We start from the raw sequence: 23,547 nt of genomic DNA, 5'->3' as shown, positions 1-23,547 counted from the left end.
CCCCCAGGGGGGATGGCCACGCCTCAATCCCTTCTTCTTCGTTCACCTCTCGGGATCTTGGGCACGCACGCACATGCGCCTGGCGTGAGTTTTAAGCCACCGGGTCCAGGATGTGAACCGCGGTCGACTACATGGGAGTCCAGTGACATAGCCATTACGCTAACTGCTAGTCCCCTCATTTTAATACAGTTCTTTATGTGTTTTCCTACCAGTTTTTATACCTTATTGAACACTTGATATATAATTACATAGAGAACAATATGAGATACACATTAACAATTCTGAATAACACCAAACATGCAAAGTCTAGGGGAAATACAGAACATAATGTTGCAATGTGTTAGTTTATAACCCTGAATGTGATGTACAAAGATGAACAAGAGCTAAGTCAGTTTAAGTCTCTAGCATGTGCTGATATGTATTGAAGCTTTAAAGTCAGTTAAATATAATTTTGATATTTAATTTCTTTAGCCTTGGTAGATTGGGAATACGCTAAAAATGCATGATATTTACTTAAAAGATAAGATGACTTTTTTTCAAGCCATCTCAGTACTTTTAGGAATATCAATTGTTTCTGAAAATAAATCTAAGTCAATGTACAGTTGGGTCTGAGAAAAACAGAGATTTATTTACAAAGTGTGAAAACAATTAAGAAGATTTTAGAAGATTAAACACAGAGTCATTCTTTGGGAAATCTAAAATTACAGAAGTGATGCTTATGCCCTAACAACCTCTCTGGGGAATAACAAATCTGATTTTACAAATAACTGCAACAATAAAGTTTGATATTGTTAATTTTTTTCCCCCTGAATGAGATTCTGTGGTTGTGGATGAAGCTGTCTGGTGCACCAGGACAGGCCAATCTTGCTCCTTCTCCTTTTGCATTGCCCAGTCGTTCAGGTGATAACTGTGTTGTAATAGCTGCCTAGGAACCTTGCCAAGTGCCTGGTCTGAAAATTGATATTTTTCTGTTTTCTTAGAATCATTTATTATTACCATTGTTAATCTGCCATAGGGCATGTGTGCTTACTAGAGAGAGAGACAGAAAGAGAGAGAGAGAGAGAAAGGGAAAGTGAGATAGAAACCTTCCAGGTCTGGGACTCTAAAAACGATCAGAAACATGGGAGTTCAACACCCCATTTGCCATGCCACTTCTTGACTCTTGATTCTTCAATTTGGAACTTCATAAAGCTACAAAAGGAAGTTCTATCCCTAGCATAATTAAGAATAGCTTATATGTGGAGTCTTCAAAATGTTCATGGAAATTTATATTTTTAGAAAACTGTGAATTTCTTTCAATATTTTTCACAAAGATAAAGTAATAATTTTTCAAAATGTTCATGGAAATTTATATTTTTAGGAAACTGTGAATGGCTTTCAATCTTTTTCACAAAGATAAAGTAATAATTAAATTCAAATTATTGATTCAGTTTGTTTTCAACTTTTTCGATGTCCATTCATCATGTTGGTTCTGTTGTACCTTCATCTTAAAGACAGGTATCTGAGACACAGAGTCAAGTATGTTGTTCAAGTAAACCTAGCAAATGGCTAACCCAGAATTAGAATCCAGATAAGCATCATTAAAAAAAAAAGTCAGTGGTTTTTACTCTACTATAACATCACAAGTAAGCCACTCTCTTAATGATACTTCTTCCATGTGGTTGACACAGTTATAATCACTGAAGATAATTTAGGGAAGAAAGTCCCATTTTTATGAAATTCACTTTTTGTTCTTAAACCAATTGATGCTTACAATGTTAATACTTCATTAACACATTTGTGTCAGCTACTCAAAGTCATTTTTGCTCACACTGACCAGCCTGTCTTCAAGTCTTATGTGGCAAATGACTACTCTTTAAAACGTTTAATTTCTTTAGTACTGGTAGTCATTTGGAGCTAATCACATTCATCACAAGATAAAAAAGGGTGTGTGAATACTTAGTGGAGAGACTTCTAATTGTGTGCCTCGCCACCTCCTTTCACTAAGAGTCCAAGGCCATCCCTTGGAGGAGAGGTTTTGCCTTCATGTACTTAAGAAAAATTGCCATAGCAGACCACTGATTGGTGACTGCCATATCCATATATCAGGGAAGAGAAAACGAACACTGCTAGATGAAATGACTTACTGCAGAGCACTGACTCTTCAATCTTGAAACTTGAATTTTGAGATGACATGTCTACTGGATTTGCTTCTTCTAAATGATTCAAGTCATAAGCCCTTAGAGAAGCACCACATTTCCAGCAAGACAAAGTGAGAATAAGATTCAGAGTAATATTTAACTAAGAAACTCAGATATATGCCATTTACAGTTACATAGCAAGATCTCTCTTACACTCTTAGTGGAAGTATATATTAAAACTAACTCTAAGGACCAGTAGATGTTGTAGCAGTTACATGGCTGGACTCCCACATGGCCAACCACTGCTCGAGTTCCAGACCTGGTAGCTTGAAAATTACACCGGATGTGTATGCGTGCGTGCCTAAGATCCCAGGAGGAGAATGGAGGAGAAGGAATTGGGGCATGTCCATCCCCTCTGGGAAGTGACTTTTCACTTTTCCTCTCACTATCTGTGTCTTTTTCCTGGTGAGCACATGTGCCCTAAGGCAAAAACCCCTAAAACAAAACAAAATAAAGCAAACAAAAAACATAACAACCTCCTATAATGCATTGCTACTAATAACTGCCAAAATATCAAATGTATATTTACACATAATGTATACACACACATATATATATATACCATTACCTGGTCTCTCAAAAAATGTGCGTGTGTGTGTGTGTGTGCGTGTGCATGCGCACATGCAGGTATACACACATCGAAAGACCAGGTAGTGCTGCAGTGGTAATGTAGGTGGACCCACATGGCAAAGGTCCTGGTTCATGTTGCGAGATTCCCCTGTGCATGCTGGGCGTGAATATGCCCATGGTCTGGGCTGACTGAGAGTTGGGGCAGGGGGTGAATTGTGAATGAGGACACAGTTCAAGATGCCTCTGTTTCGTGGGAAAATACATAGATAATCTTTACGTATATAATACATGTAAGTGTATTATATACACTTAGAACTAGCAATTTTATTTCTAGATTTTTATTCTAAAGATATATTCACATAAATAAAAAAGAAAAAAGATATATTCACATACATACAAAATCATATGTATATATAATATACAAAGTATATTTTGTATGGATGTACATATATTCAGTATATATGCACAATGTACAATGTAGCAGAATATGTACAATGTAACCAAATATTATGCAGTCATAAAATTGAGAAATATTTTTATGTATAGAAAAATGCCCAAGATACATTGTTCAGCAAGTAAAGACAGGTGTGAGAGGAGTAGAAGGATTTTTGAAGCACAAAAGAGGGAAAAGAGGCAAAAATATCCTTATAAATATTTTCTCATATAATAACTCTCAAAGAATCTTTAGTAAATTAATAAAAATGGTTACATTTGGGGAAGGCGATTAATAGGGTATACATAGCAAGAAGAATGTAAAAGTACTTTCACCTATAAATCTATTTATAATTTCAGATATTTCAAATACATGATTTTACAATCTAATAAAAACATTAGTATACTTAAAAATACATAAACAAACAAAATTACCAAAATCACTTCTTATTCTTAAGTGTTACTATTGGGACCAGCAGTTAGCGTAATGGCTATGTCACTGAACTCCCATGTAGTCAACTGCGATTTGAGTCCTGGACCCGGTGGCTTAAACTCATGCCAGGCACGTTTGCGTGCATGCCCAAGATGAGAATGGGGGAGAAAGGATTGCTGCATGGCCATCCCCCCTGGGGGGTGATTTCTCGCTTTCTGTCTCTCTGTCTCTGTCTTTCTGGCGAGTGCATGCACCCTATAGCAAAAACTTCTCCAACAAAAAAAAAATAATAAGTAAAGTTTTACTATTATTTCTAAATAGCTAATGTGAGACAATGATATCAATATTTTTAATATTTTCTGTCTTCCATGTGTAGATTTCTTAAGCACTACTTTAAGTTGTATCTACAATTATGTTATTGAAACCATACATAAATTGTCCAATTCATTATAGCTTATAAAGATAAATACAGGGACTGACACTGAGTGGTATTTTGGAAAGAAATTGAATGAACATTGTAATGATTACAAGATACATTGTTCAGCGAGTAAAGACAGGTGTGAGAGGAGTAGAAGGATTTTTGAAGCACAAAAGAGGGAAAAGAGGCAAAAATATCCTTATAAATATTTTCTCATATAATAACTCTCAAAGAATCTTTAGTAAATTAATAAAAATGGTTACATTTGGGGAAGGCGATTAATAGGGTATACATAGCAAGAAGAATGTAAAAGTACTTTCACCTATAAATCTATTTATAATTTCAGATATTTCAAATACATGATTTTACAATCTAATAAAAACATTAGTATACTTAAAAATACATAAACAAACAAAATTACCAAAATCACTTCTTATTCTTAAGTGTTACTATTGGGACCAGCAGTTAGCGTAATGGCTATGTCACTGAACTCCCATGTAGTCAACTGCGATTTGAGTCCTGGACCCGGTGGCTTAAACTCATGCCAGGCACGTTTGCGTGCATGCCCAAGATGAGAATGGGGGAGAAAGGATTGCTGCATGGCCATCCCCCCTGGGGGGTGATTTCTCGCTTTCTGTCTCTCTGTCTCTGTCTTTCTGGCGAGTGCATGCACCCTATAGCAAAAACTTCTCCAACAAAAAAAAAATAATAAGTAAAGTTTTACTATTATTTCTAAATAGCTAATGTGAGACAATGATATCAATATTTTTAATATTTTCTGTCTTCCATGTGTAGATTTCTTAAGCACTACTTTAAGTTGTATCTACAATTATGTTATTGAAACCATACATAAATTGTCCAATTCATTATAGCTTATAAAGATAAATACAGGGACTGACACTGAGTGGTATTTTGGAAAGAAATTGAATGAACATTGTAATGATTAGGCTGACATTATATAAAATTTATATCATAGAATCATCACAAGATAAAAATAGGTACAGTGTTGAAAAACAATGCTATTATTATTTCTTAAATAAAACATCTCTAAGATGCTTTATCTTAAAATTTGTAGTTTTCTTAGCCAAGAAAATAATTGTTTTGTTCAGAAAATCTGGCTCACTAGCATATATTCTGGGAAATTAAGCCACAGAATATTTTATTTAGGATACAAATTAAAAAGTTGTATATTCTTTATGGACTTTTAAAATGGTAGCACAAGAGCTTGGTTTCATGGAACAAAAATACAATGAATTTCAGGTTCTAATTTTGCGGTTATAAAAAGCACCACTTCTGATAAGAACATCTGGCCTGAGTGTCTCTGAAAACTAGCTCCACAAATTTCCAGTGCTCTTCAGAACATGGGAACTGATTGTGATTAATCAGGGAAAAGCCCTTCTCTAATAAGGCTCTGTCCAGTCCAATTGCTGAACATGACAGTCTTGAGAATTACTCGCCAAATGGTCTACTAGAGATGGGAGGTTGAACGATTGGCTGAATTAAATAGCTCACCTCAGATGACCTTAAAAATGGACATTTTCACTGAAGGTGGAAAATCAAAAACATTAACTCATTAATGATTTTGTGTATTTTATATATACATACATATATATTAGAAGAAAAACATTCTAGAACATTTCTTTTATTCTGACTACTTCAAGTATTATTACCCTCTCTAAATGCTGCAATCACTCAGGTGACAGCCTGCGGTGTGCATCCATCCCTTCACTCCTGATTACAGATAACATTTGTAGCATGAGGATTAGAGAGGGAAGTGAGAGCCTGAACACAGAGAAAAGTCATCAAGAATCATAAGAGAATAGAAGCACATTTTTATGACTTTCTACCTCCCAGTCAAGGGCCTGCTGGGGACATTTATTTTTATTAGAAAGTGGGCTTTAAAGCAAGTGAATCATTTCTCAGAGCATGCTAACCTCCAACATAATTAGTAGCTAGAAGATTTTGTATTCGTTTTTGTCAACTCAGCAGCAAAAGGTCTTTAAATCCATACATACTGACTATAGGACTATATCGCACAATCAAAATTGTTCTGAAGGCATACAGATGCTACTAGTCTAAGCCACAGAAGACAGTGTTTCATTAAAAATGTATGTTCTTATATTTATTTGGAAAGAACTTTTCTTAATTCTAATGAAGGTAGAGTCTTAAGAAAATATTGCTGGCATGGATAAACCTTTGTCATTATTTTGTTCTACACATAGAGCAATGTAAAGTGATGTGACCTACCCAAAAAAATTTTAAAAAAGCTTTACGAGTCATTCTTGTTTTTATCATTAAAATAAAACATACATCAAATATAAAAGATAGTTATAAAGGCTAACCCATAGCCAGGTATTTAAAGAGGCTGGATCCACATGGCCAACTGCATAGCTTGAGTCTTGGACACAGTTCTTTGAGAAATATGCCAAGTGTATGTTCATACCTACCCAAAACCCCAAAAGAAGGAAAAAATTGAGAAAAAAGAATTGCAATGTGACCATTTCACATGGTTGTGTTCTTTCTCTCCTTTTTCTCTGTCTCTGGAGAGTGCATACACCCTCCCTCAAAATAAAAACAAAATTTGACATCATTAATATGCAAAAGAAAGAAAATTAAAATCGCCCATATTTTCAATATTCACATAAATACAGTTCAGAATGTTGATGTTTATCGTCCGTTTGTATCTCCTTGTGTTGTTCTATCATGTTAAATTTAATCAATTTCATCACACTGAATATTGGGCTTTTATAATAAACCAAAACTGTGGTTAAAAAATCATTTTAGATAAGTTTGCCTCTACATAAGCCCATGATTCTTTCCTCTGGGGAGTATTCTCAGAAATGTAATAGTGTTAATATGCATTACCTTGTTTATTTCTAAAAACTTGAACCCATTTAAACTCTGACCATGACTGTCAGCTAGATTTACTTCTATAAACTCTGAACACACAGATTACTATCTTTCTCAAATATTTTTTCCCAAAAAAGTTAAAAAATCATACTGCATTTCTGTATAAATGTACATTTTTTTATTATAAAAATGATGGGGCCAACAGGTGGTGTGGTGCTTGAGGCACTGGCCTCCCTCATGGTTGACCAAGGTTTAGGTCTCAGACCTGGTGGCTTGCTTCCTCACTTTCTCTCTGTCTCTCTATGTCTGTCTCTGGTGAGTGTGTGTGCCCTGTAGCAAATTGAAAAATAATAATAGAGATAAATAAAATGAAATAAAAATAGTTCTTTAATTATAAAAAAATGACAATGTGTAAAAAAAAGACCTGTTAAATGTGAATTTTTAATTCATTTGGAGTATTTTTCAAATTATATTGGTTCCTATTATTATTTATTTTATAGGAATACTTACATATTAAATAAACTAATAATGTTTGTATTTTTATTGAATAAGTTCTTAACCAGATATTTTTATTTAAATCTTTTCTAATGTATAGGAATTTATATATTTATCTAGTCAACTCTATCAGTCTGGCAGAGCCAACTTGAAGGAAATAGCAATGTTCAAACCTTGCTAGAAAGAAATAGAGAAAGTGAGAAAACATCCCCCTGGGAATGGCCACACTACAGTCCTTTCTCTTCCATTCTTCTCTTGGGATTTTGGGCACACACGCACACACGCACACGAGCCAGATGTGTTTTTGGTTACAGAGTCCAGGACTCAAACAATGCTGCTAGCAATGTGAGGTCCAGCTGCTTTAGTCACCAGGCCACTGAATGGCCTTTTTTAAAATTTTTTTCTTTTCTTTTTCACCTTTATCTCATTGATCTCACTGTCCTTGTACCAGTCCCATAATGCCTTTATTGGTATGGATTTATAATATTATTCTATATGGTAAGTAAAATATCTCTTCATTAGGTTTTGTTTTTTCCCAAAATTATTTCTACAGGCATTTCTTTTTATTACAATAAATGAATAAAGTTTCATTAGATTCCTTAAAAAACTTATAAGGACGGTCATTAAAATTGCAATATGTTATTATAGTATCATGGGTCTCTACATGCTCATTCATTTATTCATGCATTCCAAGAAATAGGGAATGAAAGATCCCATATACTTGCATAAGAATGTGAGTCAAAATTTTATTTGAGTTTCAATTCTGAGTAGGGTTGCGGAGCAAACAATTCCACCAAGCGTGTTTCATGAGAGATTAGGTATACCACTTCTAAATTTGGGGATATTCAGAAAAGCAGGCTTGATAAAATAATGTTCAGAGATTCTTTTGGGGCACGAGTATAATCAAAGGAAAACCTCTGTAATGAAAGTATCTGAAACTGGATACACAGATTCCTCACATAGAGAATTTAAAGATGGCTTTATGAGTGATAATCATAGATCGGACAGAGACAACCAACAGCAAAAAAGCACTTCTAATAATAGGAAACAAAATAATTTTAAGGAGAGTAGTTACAATTATGGAAAATAGTAAGAAAAATAACAAAATATTTCATTCAAAAAAAATCCGTCTTTAAAAATAACTGAAAGTGGGGCCAGATGGCTGTGCAGCAGTAACACAACTATACCTACATGGGTTCAATCCCCAGGATCTCCCAGAGCCTATCAAGTGCACATGGATAGGTATTCCAGGCTGGCTAATACTGGGCATAGGCTGCAGCATTAAGAACCTTCTGGGGATGCTTTTCTCTCTCTTTCTGTCAGTTTCTATTTCTCTCTCCCTCATGAAATAAATAAATAAACTTTTTTTGTTTAGAGAGATTTTTACTATAGGGCGTGTGCACTCAGCAGAGAGAAACAGAGAGACAAAAAAGCAAGAAATCACCCCAGAGGAGGGGATGACCTCGCCACAATCCCTTCTCCTCTATTTTCCTCTTGGGATTTTGGGCATGCACGCACACATGTCTGGCACGAGTTTAAGATGCCGGGTCTGGGACTCAAACCACGACCATGATCAACTACGTGGGAGTCGAGTGACATAACCATTACGTCATCTGCTGGTCCCAAGAAATAAGTAAACTTTGAAAAAATAACTGAAAGTATTTTTAAAAAATCATAGCCACTGAATTTTAAGGAATTTTAATAAATATGTTCAAAAGCAATTATATTTAGATAAAGAAAAAAATAGTGAATTATAATACAGACCTGGAAAATAATCTATAATAAGGTATAAAAAATGAGGTGCAATGAATATGAGAAGTCAAAAAATATTGAGAAAACAATGAGAAGGCCTCATATTTAAACTGCATCTACAAAGAAGGCAAGAGCTAAAATGGAAAAGCAACATATGAAAAAATGTTCACAGGCAATTTTCCATATATTTGGTGAGATATACATTTTTAGTTTCAGGACACAAAGCAATATGCAGACTAGATGTTTTTAAATTTCCCTCTTCTTAAACTAGATTAGTATAATCTGAAGCAATTGTGAATAAAGAGAGAGAAATTGAGGGGAAGAAAAACAGATGAACTACAAAGTAAAAAAGTATTATGTCAGCTAATAAACAGCAGATGTACAATATGTTGTTGAAGATAAATGATAAAAGAAGAGTTAAAAAGGATGAAGGATATTCTGTGTTAACTGAAGTATAGTGATATTTCACACAAGGTGAAGACTGAGATAGCAGGCCTCTCCCTGGATATCTTTTTTCCGATACTTGTACCCTTGACATCTTCCCCATCTCAGTAAGTGGCAGTTGTACTACCAGTTTTTAATCTAAGAACATTGCAGTCCCCTATAGTTTTCTCTCATCTATTAAATCCTTCAGAAAATCTTACCAGCACTTCTTTGAAATATTTCCAAAAATATTTCCATCTTGGTTATCTCTTTGGTATACAATCACAGTACTCTAATTGGCTTCTTCTCTTTTTCTATTCTTTCTCCTTAACCCCATTTTTATTTGTAATCACCGAGATAATCTTAATCATTTAAAATAATTTAAACAGTAAAACTGGTAACAGCAAAGCTGTGCATGCACTCACCAAGAAATAGAGAGAGAGCAAGAGACAGAGAGAGAAAGGGATAGTACATCCCCCATTTGGGAATGCTCTCTTTCATCCCTTCTCTTCATCTCTGCATTAGGACCTGGTCTCACATGTATGTGTGCACACACACACACACACACACACACACACACCTGGGATGTTTTTCAAGTCACTGGGAACAGAATTCGAAATGTGCAGCCAACCATGTGGAATCTGACTTCCTTCTGGCCACCTCTGGCTAGTTTTGGCTATTTCCTCTACAGTCTTTAGTCATCAAAACCTTTATCCACCATATATAATGTACCACCCCTAATATCATAGTCCTCTTAACCAGCATTGTACCTTTAATTTCCATTATTTTCACTCAATTAGAAAGCAAGTACTAAGATTTAACAGAGATTTTTATCTTAACTATTTCCTCAGAATCTCCATGGGTATTTAGAACAGAGAACTGCACCCATAGGAGAAAGAATTTTGTCTGGAACACAGAAGATGTCCTATTAATATCTGAGAATTCATATATGATGAATTGGAGCTATATAAATGTGAAATCATACAATCAAAGTGTTGAGAGAGACTAGTCCCCTTCCACCTAGAATTCTACATGTGGCTATATCATTTAAAGAGTGAAGATAAAATTAAGACATTTGCAGAAAATAATTACTACATACCATGAAGAGTTCTTCACTAGAGAAAAAAGACTACTAAAATCTACCCTATATTTTGGAGAGAAGATAATTGAACTCAGAGGAAAGAGGTGAACTTCTAGAATGATGGGTAAGGAAACCGTTAAAGATGAGATTAATAAAGCAAGCAATAACTGACTAAAATAATGAAAAACAAAGTGTAGTTATTCTGATTTTGAAAAATGAGTTGGCATTACAATACTAATCACTTGATAAATGAGATTTTTAATCAGAGGATTCTAAATCCTTATAAAATGAGAAGTATTCTAACTTTAGACTCTATTGATTAAAGTGTACATGTTAAATTTTTAAGTAATACTAATAAAATAAAACCAATATATTGTCTTCAATTCAGTAAAAACAAAAATGATGAAGAGTTTATCAGTGTACTTTATATAACAACTAATTTGCAAGAAAACCTAGAGAGGTTATTAAACCTCTAATTTTGAACATGCTCCTCAGTATCATATTAGCTCCTCTTAATATTAGTATTACTAATTGAGAGGTTAAACACATATATAAAAAGTAATGTCTTAGTCTATTATTGCATTGCTAAACAGAAATATCTTGGACTAGTTTATTTGGCTCATGATCCTGGTAGCTAGAAAGTGCAAAGTTGTGATGCTAGCATGGGGATGGCCTCTGGTGCGACATTACAATATGGTGAAGAAAAGCAGAAAGATCAGCAGATGCAAACAGAGCCCTGAGGGCAGCCATCTTCCTTTATCAGTCTGCTCTCTCAAGACATAACCCCTTCTCATGAGAGGAGGAGCTCACTCTCTCAGCAGATGGCATCGATCAATCTGTGAGGTCGATACATCTATGATCTGAACACTACCCTCTAGGCCCCACCTCTTAAGGGTCTCACCACCTCCCAAGGCCATTACAAGAGGGACCAAATTCCAAAACACGAACCTTTTAAGAAGTAGAAGAAAAAAATGATGTCCAGACCTAGTAGTAGGCATGTAGAATATTTGAGCAATATTTTTATTGCGAATTGCACCATGTTTTTGTAATTGTAAAATGTTAGAAATGACCTAAATGTCCAAAAATAAGTGTTTGCTTGAGTAAACTATGATACAACCTCACTACTTTCTTAAACGAATGGTAGCATACATATAAAAGCAATATAACCAGCAATGAGAGCAAAATTTATGAAGTGATATAGAGTGATTTCATGCTTTTAAGTTATAAAACGCAAAGTGCTTTTTATATACTATGCTACCATTTGTGAAAAAAGTGGTAAAAATACATATATCTATTTTTTCTTTGCAAAAGCAAATACAGAAGTATAGAAAATGAAGAAGTGGATTATGTAGATCTCTATGAAGATAAGAAGGCAAGAGAGGTTGAGGCATTAGGCAAAAGAGTGATACTGCTCTGGGAAAGGCCATGCCACCTGCAGCAGAGAAGTATACATCATTACAAAAGTTATTATTGGTGTGTCACTGGGGTCTGATAAAGATGGGCCACCTAAGTCTGGGGCTTCGATTGATCGTGCAGCTGGAACTGCCATAATGAGCTGAGTTTCGTCACAGTTACTAACTTAGCAAATCAGTATAGCCCAAAGTAATCTGTTACTGAGCTGGACATAGTACACTCGAAAACAATCTGAAAAAGCCAGAGGACACTAGTAAGTGATCATACTACTGGTGGATGCATTCTAATAGATGTTAATTTGTGCTACAATGATCATATCTTTCCCAGAGATCCACTAAATGACTTTCTTTGCAGACTTCCACATCCCTGATCTGCCAATTTCTTTTTTTATTTTTAAGAATTACATTATATAACTTTAGATAATTAATTAATTTTAATTTGCCCAGAGAGGGACACAGTGAGAGGGAGAGAGAAAGAGAGAAAGAAAGTGAGAGTGAGAGCGAGAGCAAGAGAGAGAGAGAGAGAGAGAGCTGCCAGGTTCAGGACTCGAAATGCAGTCGGCCATGTGGGAGTGCCCTTAACCACCATGCCACCTGCCAGCCCCAATTTCTTCTTTTAGACCTTTGACCTAAGCAACTCCTGCAATACCCCTAACCATGATGTGGGTGGAGAATGTGAAAAGGGTTGCTATGATATACTACACTTGATCACACTTTCTCTTATATATTATGCTTCTAAAAGTTTTAATTATTATGTTTAAATCCATGGATACTTTGCAGTTAATTTTTGTATAAAGTATGAGACAAAGTTCATGTTTTTCTCCCTATGTACGTCCAATTGCTTTAGTTCTAGTTACTGAAAAGGCAGCTTTTATGAAATTACTTTTAAAATTTTGCAGTATGTTGAACATATTTTGTGAGTCCAATTCTGTATTCTGTATTTTGTTTCACTTATTTATGTATGTATCCACCATTATCATACTGTCTTGTCTACTACAGCTAATAAAAAGTCTGGGAATGGGGAACTGATTCCTCTCACTTTATTCTTTTTCAGAGTTGTTTTACCAATTTCATTTCCATTGCCTTGCCATATAGACTTTAGAATAATCTTATCTATCTTTACATAAAAGAAAAATCTTTCTGGGACTTTGATATAAGCCAGTATATAAATTTATATATCCAATTTGGTAAAGTTGACATCTTAACTGTTTTAATTCTTCCAATTTCTAAATATCACATGGCTCTCCATTTGCTAAGGTCTTTTCTGCAGCCTGCCGCATAATACACTAGTTAGGCACTGTGCAGAAGCTGGATCCCAAGTGGCCCTCAGGAATTCAAATCTAGGCTCTGTTGGCTTGAAAAGCAGACCAGGTGCATGTGTACATGCCCAGGGCTCTAATGAAAGGGAGAATTGAATGAGGAAGGAATGTGATGTGAACAACCCTCATTGGGAAGGATGCTTTTTCTCATGAGCATTCTCTTTCTCTCATGCATTCTCTCCTTTTCCCATGCATGTATACATGTCCTCTAAATTAAAAAAAAAAAAAGATTCATATTCTGAAAACTGCAAATATTGGGACTAGCAGTTAGCATAATGGTTATGTCACTGGACTTCCATGTAGTTGACCGCGGTTCGAGTCCCGGACCCGGTGGCTTAAACTCACGCTGGGCACATTTGCGTGCATGCCCAAGATCCCGAGAGGAGAAAGGAGGAGAAGGGATTGCAGCATGGCCATCCCCCCTGGGGGGTGATTTCTCGCTTTCTATCTCTCTGTCTCTCTCTGTCTAACGAGCGCACACACCCTATAGCAAAAAGCTCTTCAGAAAAAAAAATCTACAAATATTGATGAAAAAAACTTAGATGAGATTTTTTTCCTTCATCAGTATTTGTAGTTTTCAGAACACAAAACTTTTTTTGGGGGGGGAGGGGAGAGAGAGATTTTTGCTGGAGGGCATATTTGCTATTCGTTTGCTGGAAAGAGAGACAGAGAGACATACAGTGAGACATCACCCCTTGGGGGCTGGCCATGCCACAATCCCTCCTCCTCCATTCTCTTCTCCAGATTTTGGGCACATAAACACATGTTAGTGTGAGTTTCAAGCTGCTGGCTCTAAGACTTGAACTTCAGTCTCACATGGGAGTCCAGTGTCTTAATCAGTATACCACCTGCTTGTCCCAGAATATGAGCCTTGAATTTACACCTACATATTCCATTTTTATTGAAAAATTATAAGTGACATTGCAAATTTAATTATGGTATTCATGTGTTTGCTATCAGTTTATAGACATATAATTCATTAATGTGTTTATTGGGCATCCTGCAAACTTACTGAACTCATTTATTAGTTCTAAGAGGTTCTTTTTAAAATTTTTTTGTTTGTTTGTTTTTGGAGTTCATCACATATTCTCTGGGTATGTCGCAGAACTCCCATGTAGTCTACCATGGTTCAAGTCTTGGACTTGGTGGCTTAAACTCACACCAGGCACGTGTGTGCATGCCCAAGATCCCAAGAGGAGAATGGAGAAGAAGGGATTGTGGTGTGGCCATCCCCCTGGGAGTGATTTTTCGCTTTATATCTCTCTATCTCTCTCTGTCTTTCTGGCAAGCACACACACCCTATAGCAAAATCCTCTCCAGAAAAAAAAAAAAAAAAAAAAAAACAGCAGTTATCGTAATGGAGTTCATCACATATTCTGTGTAAAAAAAAATCACAGTAAACACAATTAGGAATAATTTTATTTCTTCCTTTTGGAACCTGTATGCATTTATGCATTTCTGTTCCTTCTTCTTTAACTTAATGCACTAGCAAAATCTTTCCACATTTTCTTGAATAAGACTGGTGACAGCAAATATCCTTGCCCTGTTTCTGATTTTAGGGATAAAACCTTTAGTCATACCACTAAATAAGTTAGTGGTCCATGTCTAATCATAGATCCTCTTCATCAAATTAAGGACATTTTTCTCTCTTTCTAATTTACTCTGGAATGGTTTCAATTTTGTCAAATGCTTTGTTTTTATCAATTGGTATTATCATGTGATTTTTTTTTCTTTAGTTTTGTGAGTTACACAGATTTTTCTTTTTATTTATTTCATTTTTATCTTATTATTAATCAACTTTGCATTGCAGAATGGACACACCTTGGCAGCAATATATAGTTCCTTTTATATATTGCTGACTTCTATTTGATGATATTTTATTAAGACTATTTTTCTACATTTATTTATTTATTTCTTGAGAGAGAGAGAAACAGAGACAGAGACAGAGACAGAGACAGCACTCACCATAGGTATAGATATGCTGATTTCCATCAGCCCTCCAGCCATCCAGGCATGGGCATACCCTCCATGTTCAAGTCAACCCAGGATCTGAACTCATGGCTCCAGCATTGCACAGTAGTGCCCTATCACCTATGGCATTGTTTTGGCTTATATTTATGGGGCTCATTGATCTATAGGCTTGTTGCTTTACTATCCAATATTTATCTGGTCTCAGTGTAAGGGTTATTAATACTAACTTTATCAAATGAATCAGGAACTGGTCTTTCTTATTTTTGTGAAGAAATTACTTACAATTGATATTAAATCTACTTAAAATTTGACAAGTTTTTCAGTAAGTCATCTTGATTTGGAGATTTCTTGTTTGGGAGGTTTAAATGACAACTTTGAATTCATAATGCTAGGGTTATTCAAATTATCATTTTATATTGAATGACTTGTTGGTGGCTTTAGAATATTATTTCATTTTACCTAAGCTGTCAAATTTGTGTGTAGAGTTGATTGTAGTAATCCTTATAATCTTTTTATATATCTAAGTCTGTAATGGTATCCCCTGTTTAATTGCTGATATTACTAAGAAGTATCTTTTTAAATTTTTATTTTTATGATGCAACAATGACAAAATTCTATTTTTAGAGATGTTTACATTCCTTTGTTAAATTTGTTACATTCCTTTGCTACTCCCACCAACTGTCTACCACCCACATTCCTCCCTTACAGTCTCTGATATCCACAGTTACTTTCTCTACTATTATATTTTTTTATTTCTGTATAGAGTTCAAACATTCAGTACATTTTGAATGGGTTTATATTTTTTGTTTTGTTTTGCTTTCTTTCATGAGAGGAACACAGAGAGACAGAGTTTTACTACACGGCGATCCTTCTCTAGCCCTCCAACCAGCCAAGATCACAGGCACACTTGCATGCACCTGGCATGTTCAGTTCAACCTGGGATCCAAACCCAGGTCTGCAATGTGGCTCCTGCATTATGTAGTGGGTCCCTTCCACCTGTACTATGATGTCTGGGGGTTCTCACTCTTCCTCTGTAAGCTAGAAGTTTGTCAATTTTAATGATTAGTCCAGAGAACCTGTTCCTTATTTCATTAAATTTTTCTATTGTTTTCTTTTTTTCTACTATGTTGATTTGCCCTGTTATCTTTTTCATTCTTCTTTTGTGTTTGTTGTGGATTTATTTATTTATATATGTATTCATTTTATTTTTAGGTTCTTGAAATAAGAGCTTAGATGATCAGTTTCAGGTTATGTTCCTTCTTTATTGTATGCAGTTAGTGCATCAAATCTTTACTCATTAGTGCTTTAGTTTTAGCCCACTACTAAGATGTATTGCAGAGTTATTCAGTCAGCTCAAAGTATTTTTTAAATTTACCTATAATTCCCACTTTAGTCAATGGGTTATTTAGAGGAGTGTTGTTTGCTTTTCAACAGTTAAGCAATTTTCTCTGATCTTCCAATTACTGATTTCTACTTTGATTCCATGATTGTTAGAGAACACACATGTATTAGTCAGAGTTTTCCAGAACAAAAGAACCAATAGGAGATAGAGAGAGAGAGAGAGATACAGATAGATGATAGATAGATATATAGATATAGATAGATGATAGATAGATAGATAGATGATAGATAGATAGATAGATAGATAGATGATAGATAGAGATAAAGATGATAGGTAGGTAGAGGTTTATAATGCCAACCTTGTAGCATAGCAGTTGAGCTTTGTGCATAGAGGATCCCACATGACTAACTATAATTAGAATTCTGGCCCCTGGTTTGAAAAACATGCCAGTTACATATGCATCCATACTCCAAAGTTTTACAGGACAGAAAAATCAAAAAAGACTTGCTGTGTCTACATCCTATTGCAGGGTGTGTATGCTATCATTCTCTTTTTCTGTCTCTCTCTGGTGAGTGCACATACCCTCTGTCAAGAGGAAAGAGAGAAAAAAGGAAAGATGAAAGAGAAAGAATCAAAAAAAAAGAAATAATAAAAAAGAAATATAGAGAGAAAGAAAGGAAGAAAGAAAGGAAGGAAGGAAGGAAGGAAGGAAGGAAGGAAGGAAGGGAAGGGAGAGAGAGAGAAGAAAGGAAGGAAGAAAGAAAGAAAAAGAAGAAAGGAAGGAAGGAAGGAGGAAAGGGGGGAGGGTGGGCTTCTACTGATAGTAAGGCTAGGAAGTTGAGATGAGAGAATTTTATACAAACAGACCATGTTAAATTAAGTCTTATCTTCTTATAATCTCCCCACAAACAGATCCTGTTAAGATAATTGTCTTCTTTTAACCTCCCCATAATTTTTAGTTACTTTTCTTCAATTCTCTCTCTTTGTTCAAACTAGTATAAAAGCATTTAGTAAGTTTTGTCAGTTCTTTGAGTCTCAACTTCCTTATGAAGGTTCTCATGTTAAGGAAAATTCATGTAAACGTAATATTTTATTCTGTTTTATGCTAAGTTAATTCTCAGACCCAGGAAGAGATCCTCAGAGATAAAGGTTTTACCCTTCTGGCATTGTGATTCTGCTGCTTTATGTTGTGGAAAGGATTTCTTAAGATTAAGTTAAAAATTTAGTGATTTTTTTTTTGGGGGGGGGAGGTTTTTGCTATAGGGCGCGTGCGCTTACCAGAAAGACAGAGAGAGACAAAGAGACAGAAAGCAAGAAATCACCTCTCCCTCCCCGCCCCGGGGAGATGGCCACACCACAATCCCTTTTCCTCTTTTCTCTCAGGATATTGGGCATGCATGCACACATGCCCATCCTGAGTTTAAGCCACTGGGTCCAGGACTCGAACCACAGTTGACTACATGGGAGTCCATAAAAACCACTTTAGATGTCTGCCCTCTGTAATTGTTAGATGATGTATTTATGTTGTTTAAAGCCACTAGCCTTATAATAATTTGTTACAGAAGCAACAAGAAAACTAATACAGAAGGAATTAACATCTCCATTTATAATTGCTGATCTGTTTACTTCTTTCAGTCCTTCCCACTTTCTTTGGCATTTCATTATTTGGCACACATATATTTAGGGCTGCAATATCTTTTTGGTGGTTTGATCCATTCGTAGTTATGTAATATCCTTCACCATCTATGGCAATTCTTTTCATCTCATGTTAACATAAAAATTCCTGTTTTATTTTGATTAAAGTTATGTAATATCCTTCACCATCTATGGCAATTGTCTTTTCATCTCACGTTAACAACTCCTGTTTTATTTTGATTAAACTTTAAAAGATATATTTTTATTTTAATCTTGCTATATTTGAAGTGAGTTGCTTGTAGAACTTATATATTGGGTTGTCGAAAAAGGCATAACATATTTTTCTATTTTTCTATGTTTTTATATGCAAAGATGAGTCATGACTTTTCCGACAACCCAATAGTTAGGTCACATTTTCTAATTCTTTCTAATTCTTTTGCTGTCATTTGTTCTTTCTTGGTGTAATTACATCTCACTTCCATGAAATGTAACTATTGATACATTAGAACTCATTCTGGATTGAATAGTGTACACACCCACCCATTAATGTCCACTCGTATCTGTGAATGTGACCATATTTGAAGATGAGATCATTGCAGATGAAGTCAAGATAAAATGAGGTCACAGTGGATTTGGTTAGGTCCTAAATCTAGTGACTGGTATTCTTCTAAGTCTCATGCACAGAGAGTAGAGGCCTTGTTACTGCAGAGACAGAAACAGATTGTAGGCTATAGCGGCAAACCAAGAAAGCCAGGAACTGTTAGCAACCAACACAGGGAGAGGAAAGGGATGACTCTTCCCTCCATCCTTCAAAGGGAGTATGACATAGCCAGCACCTTGATCTCAGACTTACAGGTGCCAAAACAGTAACATAACATGTTTCTCTTGTCTTAAGCCATTCACGTTTTTGGTCATTTATTAACATACTCTAAGGAAACTAGTAGAGGATTCAATATGTCGTTTTTACTATTGTTTTTCCGTTATTCAAGTTTTTTCTTTTCTGATTTCTATTTCCTGCCCTTTTATAGGGAGTCAGATTTTTTTTTAAATTACTGTAATCTATTAATAGTTTTGTATAGATGCCTTTGTATGCATTTTTAGTGGTGTCTATATATTTACATTATATACAAAAAAGCTTCTTACAATCTATTGGTGGTATTAATTTACTAGTTAATATGAATTATAGAAATCTTACCTTCATTTGTCACTGTCCTCTCTCTTGTTTATAATATAGTTTAAAACTATAGAATCATCTTAAAGTTTTCTTCTACATGCATTTAGAATTAGAACAGAAATGTTATAAGTTTTTTTTTTATCAACTGTTACAAATAAGTTAGGACACTTAAGACAGAAGGAAAGTCTATTATATTTACTCATATGTTGGCTTACTATGATATGTCTTTCTTTTTTTGATATTTTAGGTTATTTTTTTTTTTTATTGTTTGCTACCTACTTAGAGAACTTCCATCAGTTATTCCTTTGAGGTAGGTCTGCTGTTGACAAATTCTCTTGGGTTTCTTTCATCTGAGAATGTCTTCAATTCTCCTTCATTTCTGTATAATATTTTCACAATATATAGAATTCTAGGTTGACATTATTATTATTATTACTATGAAACTGAAAAATGCTGTGCCTCTTCCTTCTGACCTGTGTTCTGATAAAAAAGTCACCATTATTCATGTAGTCTTTTTCCTTATACATAAAGTGTTATTTCTCTCTGTACTGCTTTCAATATCGTTTCTTTGTTTTATGTTTTTAGACTAAAATTCACACTATCATGTGAATTGATGTAGGGATCTTTAGGGCTTTTTTCCCTTTTTGAGATTTTTCTTTATTCTTTGAATCTGTAGGGATATGTCTCTTGACAAATTTGGGATGTTTTCAGACATTATTTCTTGGATTACTGTTTCATCCCATCTTCTTTTTCCTCTTTTTTCTAAACTTTGATGACATGAATATTAGATCTGTGGTTATACTCTCAGAGGTCTCTGAATCTCTGTTCACTTTTATTACATCCATTTTTTCTATATTGCTTGAATCTGTTGATATTTATTTGTCTATGTGCCAGCTCAGAGGATATGATAATGCCGTCTCCTCTATTATGCTGTTCAGTCCATCCTTTGAGGTTTTATTTCAGTTGTAATTTTCAGTTTTAAAATTTCTATTTGGTTCTTAAATTCTTCTATTCCTTTGCTGAAATTTACACTTTTTTTCCTGGTTTTAAGTGTGTTTGTAATTGTTCATTCAACCATTTCTTGTTATGGCTCTTTAAAATCTGAATAATCCCAATTTCTCAAACATCTTGATGTTAATATCTGTTAATTGTCCTTCTTTCTTTACTTAGAGATTGTACTTGCAAGAAAAATGATTTTTTTTTCTTTTCATTGAAACCTGGACATTTCAGGTACTGGGTCATAACCTCTATTTAAACCTTCATTTTTTAGTTAGTTTCCCTTCCCTGCTCAGGGGAAAGAGGAAGGATGTTGATTGGTTCCTGCAAGATGGACCGAGAAGTCCCTATACTCAACTTAACTTCCATGGACATCAAAGGTGAAATTTCCACATGAATGCTGACTGTAAGAAAGAGTTCCAGCTTCTCAATATGGTCTTTTACTACTGATATCCTAGGCTGGCCGGGAGGGATGGCAATCTCATTACTAGATGACTTCTACTGACTACATTGGGGATCATGCGGACAGGTGGCCTAAGTCCTCATGCTCACTAGGGCTTCTCTGATACCACTCCATTGTGGATGAGGATGATAATTTATTACTTCCAGTTGGGGATAGAAGACCAGCTTCTGCATGTGGTCTTCACTGATATCATAGAGCAAGGGAATAAGAAAGTGGAATGCGGATTTATCCCGTTGGTGGTAGTGAAAAGTCCAGGCCTTTACTGAACCTTCTCTAGCATGACTTCAAATAGGGGACTCGTTTCAGCCTGGCAGTGATGGAAGTCTATGTTCTCCACCAGGTATTTACTCACATTAGTAAGGGAAGGATCAGAGCGTATTCTATGGTGTTTGGATGAAGTAGATTATTGTATAAAAGTTTTCTATCTTGATAGATTGATTTTTTCCTGGTACTTTGGCCACAGGTAGCAGGTAGGGTTTTGTTTGGTTTGGTTTTTGGTTTTGTTTTTTTTTGGTTTTTGGTTTTTGGTTTTATTTATTTACTTATTTATTTATTTGCACCTGTTCACATTTTTGGATTGCTGGTGTTTTCATCTCCAAGTCTAGAATATACAAGGCAAAAGTTAAACATAAGACCTCACCACCATGATGCTCCTTGAGCCTCAGGATCCTCACTGATCTTTATTCTCTTCATTTTTCAGTCTTCTTTAATTTCTTTTACACAAAGTACCAGGGTTTTTAGTTGTGCTGTATAGGAGAAATATGAAAAAGTATATCTACTCCATCTTGATAGATGTAGAAACTTACAATTCGCTTTTAATTTTTTTTTTTCATAGATAGGTTTTTTTCTATAGGGCACGTGCACTCGCCAGAAAGACAGAGAGCGACAGAGAGACAGAAAGTAAGAAATCGTCCTCTGGGAGGATGGCCACACCACAACTCCTTTTCCTCCATTCTCCCCAGAGGGATGGCCATGCCGCAATCCCTTCTCTTCCATTCTCCTTTCGGGATCTTGGACACACACGCACACGTGCCTGGTGTGAGTTTAAGCCACCGGGTCTGGAACTCAAACCGTGGTCAACTACATGGGAGTCCAGCAACATAACCTTTATGTCAACTGCTGGTCCCTTAAGATATGTTTGAAAAATTCACTGGAGCCAGCAGGTGGTGTGGTGAAGGTGCTGAACTCCCATCTGGCTGACTACAGTTTGAGTCCTGGACATGGTGGCTTGAAACTCACACTGGATGTGTGTTCTTCTGCTAACCACTATTTTATGTACAGAAGATATTTTAAAGGAGGAAATTAAACAAAAATCCTATGAATTAAGTATGACATAAACCCAGAAATATTCTTAACAATATTGGTTCTGAAACATCTGCTGTTGGCTCCCTTTAATTATGAGCCTGTTAATTTTTTACATAGAAAACATATAGGTAGCAAAGTTTTCACTGTATTGTCACACCTGCTCTTTTATTTTGTCCTAAGTGGAGAGTAATAAAGAACTGGCACAAACATGCTTCTTCTAGTTAAATGTTGATACCCTAAGAGCTGGAGAACACAAAATTCAATAAAGCCTTGTTTTATTTTTTTTTCTTAAATGCTTGATATGTAACATTTAAAAACATCCTAATGTCAGTTCTTCATATTGTGGCATTGATGCTTTTTGCTTCATACGCTGCTTAATTTGAAACTTTCTGTTGGTTTGAAATGGTCTTCAAGAATGTTCTAAACATTGAAGTCTTTATCCAGCTACCTAATACACAAATTCCATTTTAAGGGTAGACTGTAGTACTTACACACAAATATTTGAAATCTTGCTAGTGTTTGTGGTATTCTACCAATTTTCTTTCAAACAGTGCTGGGGATATTAGACAACACAATCCCCTCTGACAACAAAGGTGCTATTAAGGGCTGTTGCATCAATAATGGGTGGATGTAAACTCCCTAAATAATCGTAGATTGGATATTGTGTAGCAGTTTCAAAAGCACAATTAGAGCCCATTGTGTCAGTAATGTGTGCATTTAGGCCTCTTAATAGTACATATTGGCATAATGACGGTGAGATAGTGGAACTAGTTACCAAAGGATAGATTCTCATTTCCTGGGTATATTTTAAAAGCAGAAATAACTATCAGTTTGAAATTATTTAGGTTCACTCATACTGGAGTCAGGGGGGTTGGAAAATGTTGTATCTGGTGGGCTCTTCTGCCTCTGTGTCATTAGGAAAAAAATATTACTGAATTGTTACTCAAGTTTTTCTCAACCTTGCTTTAGAGATTCAGAGCTCAATTTAGGATACGCATGGATCTTAATTCAACTCCCACCCAGAAATGTGCAAACACTATGTTTAGACCTTCCCGACTTGGTATTGTTGTCTCCTAATTTGCATACTCACTGTATCTAATAATAAAGACTATTAAAAGAAAAATAGATATTAAGCATCTCCTGGTTAACATCAGTAATCTCATATGGAACAATCTGCATTAAAATGCTAACCTAGAGCCTATTTCCCCAGTTTTTTTTTAAATTATTTTATAAAAAAAATATTTTATTTAACTTTATTTATTTACCTATTTATTTTTATTTTTATTTGACCAGAGA

Source organism: Tupaia chinensis, unplaced genomic scaffold (assembly GCF_000334495.1).
Source record: "Tupaia chinensis unplaced genomic scaffold, TupChi_1.0 Scaffold000654_1, whole genome shotgun sequence".
NCBI lineage: Eukaryota > Metazoa > Chordata > Mammalia > Scandentia > Tupaiidae > Tupaia > Tupaia belangeri.
This window is presented reverse-complemented; position numbering follows the sequence as displayed.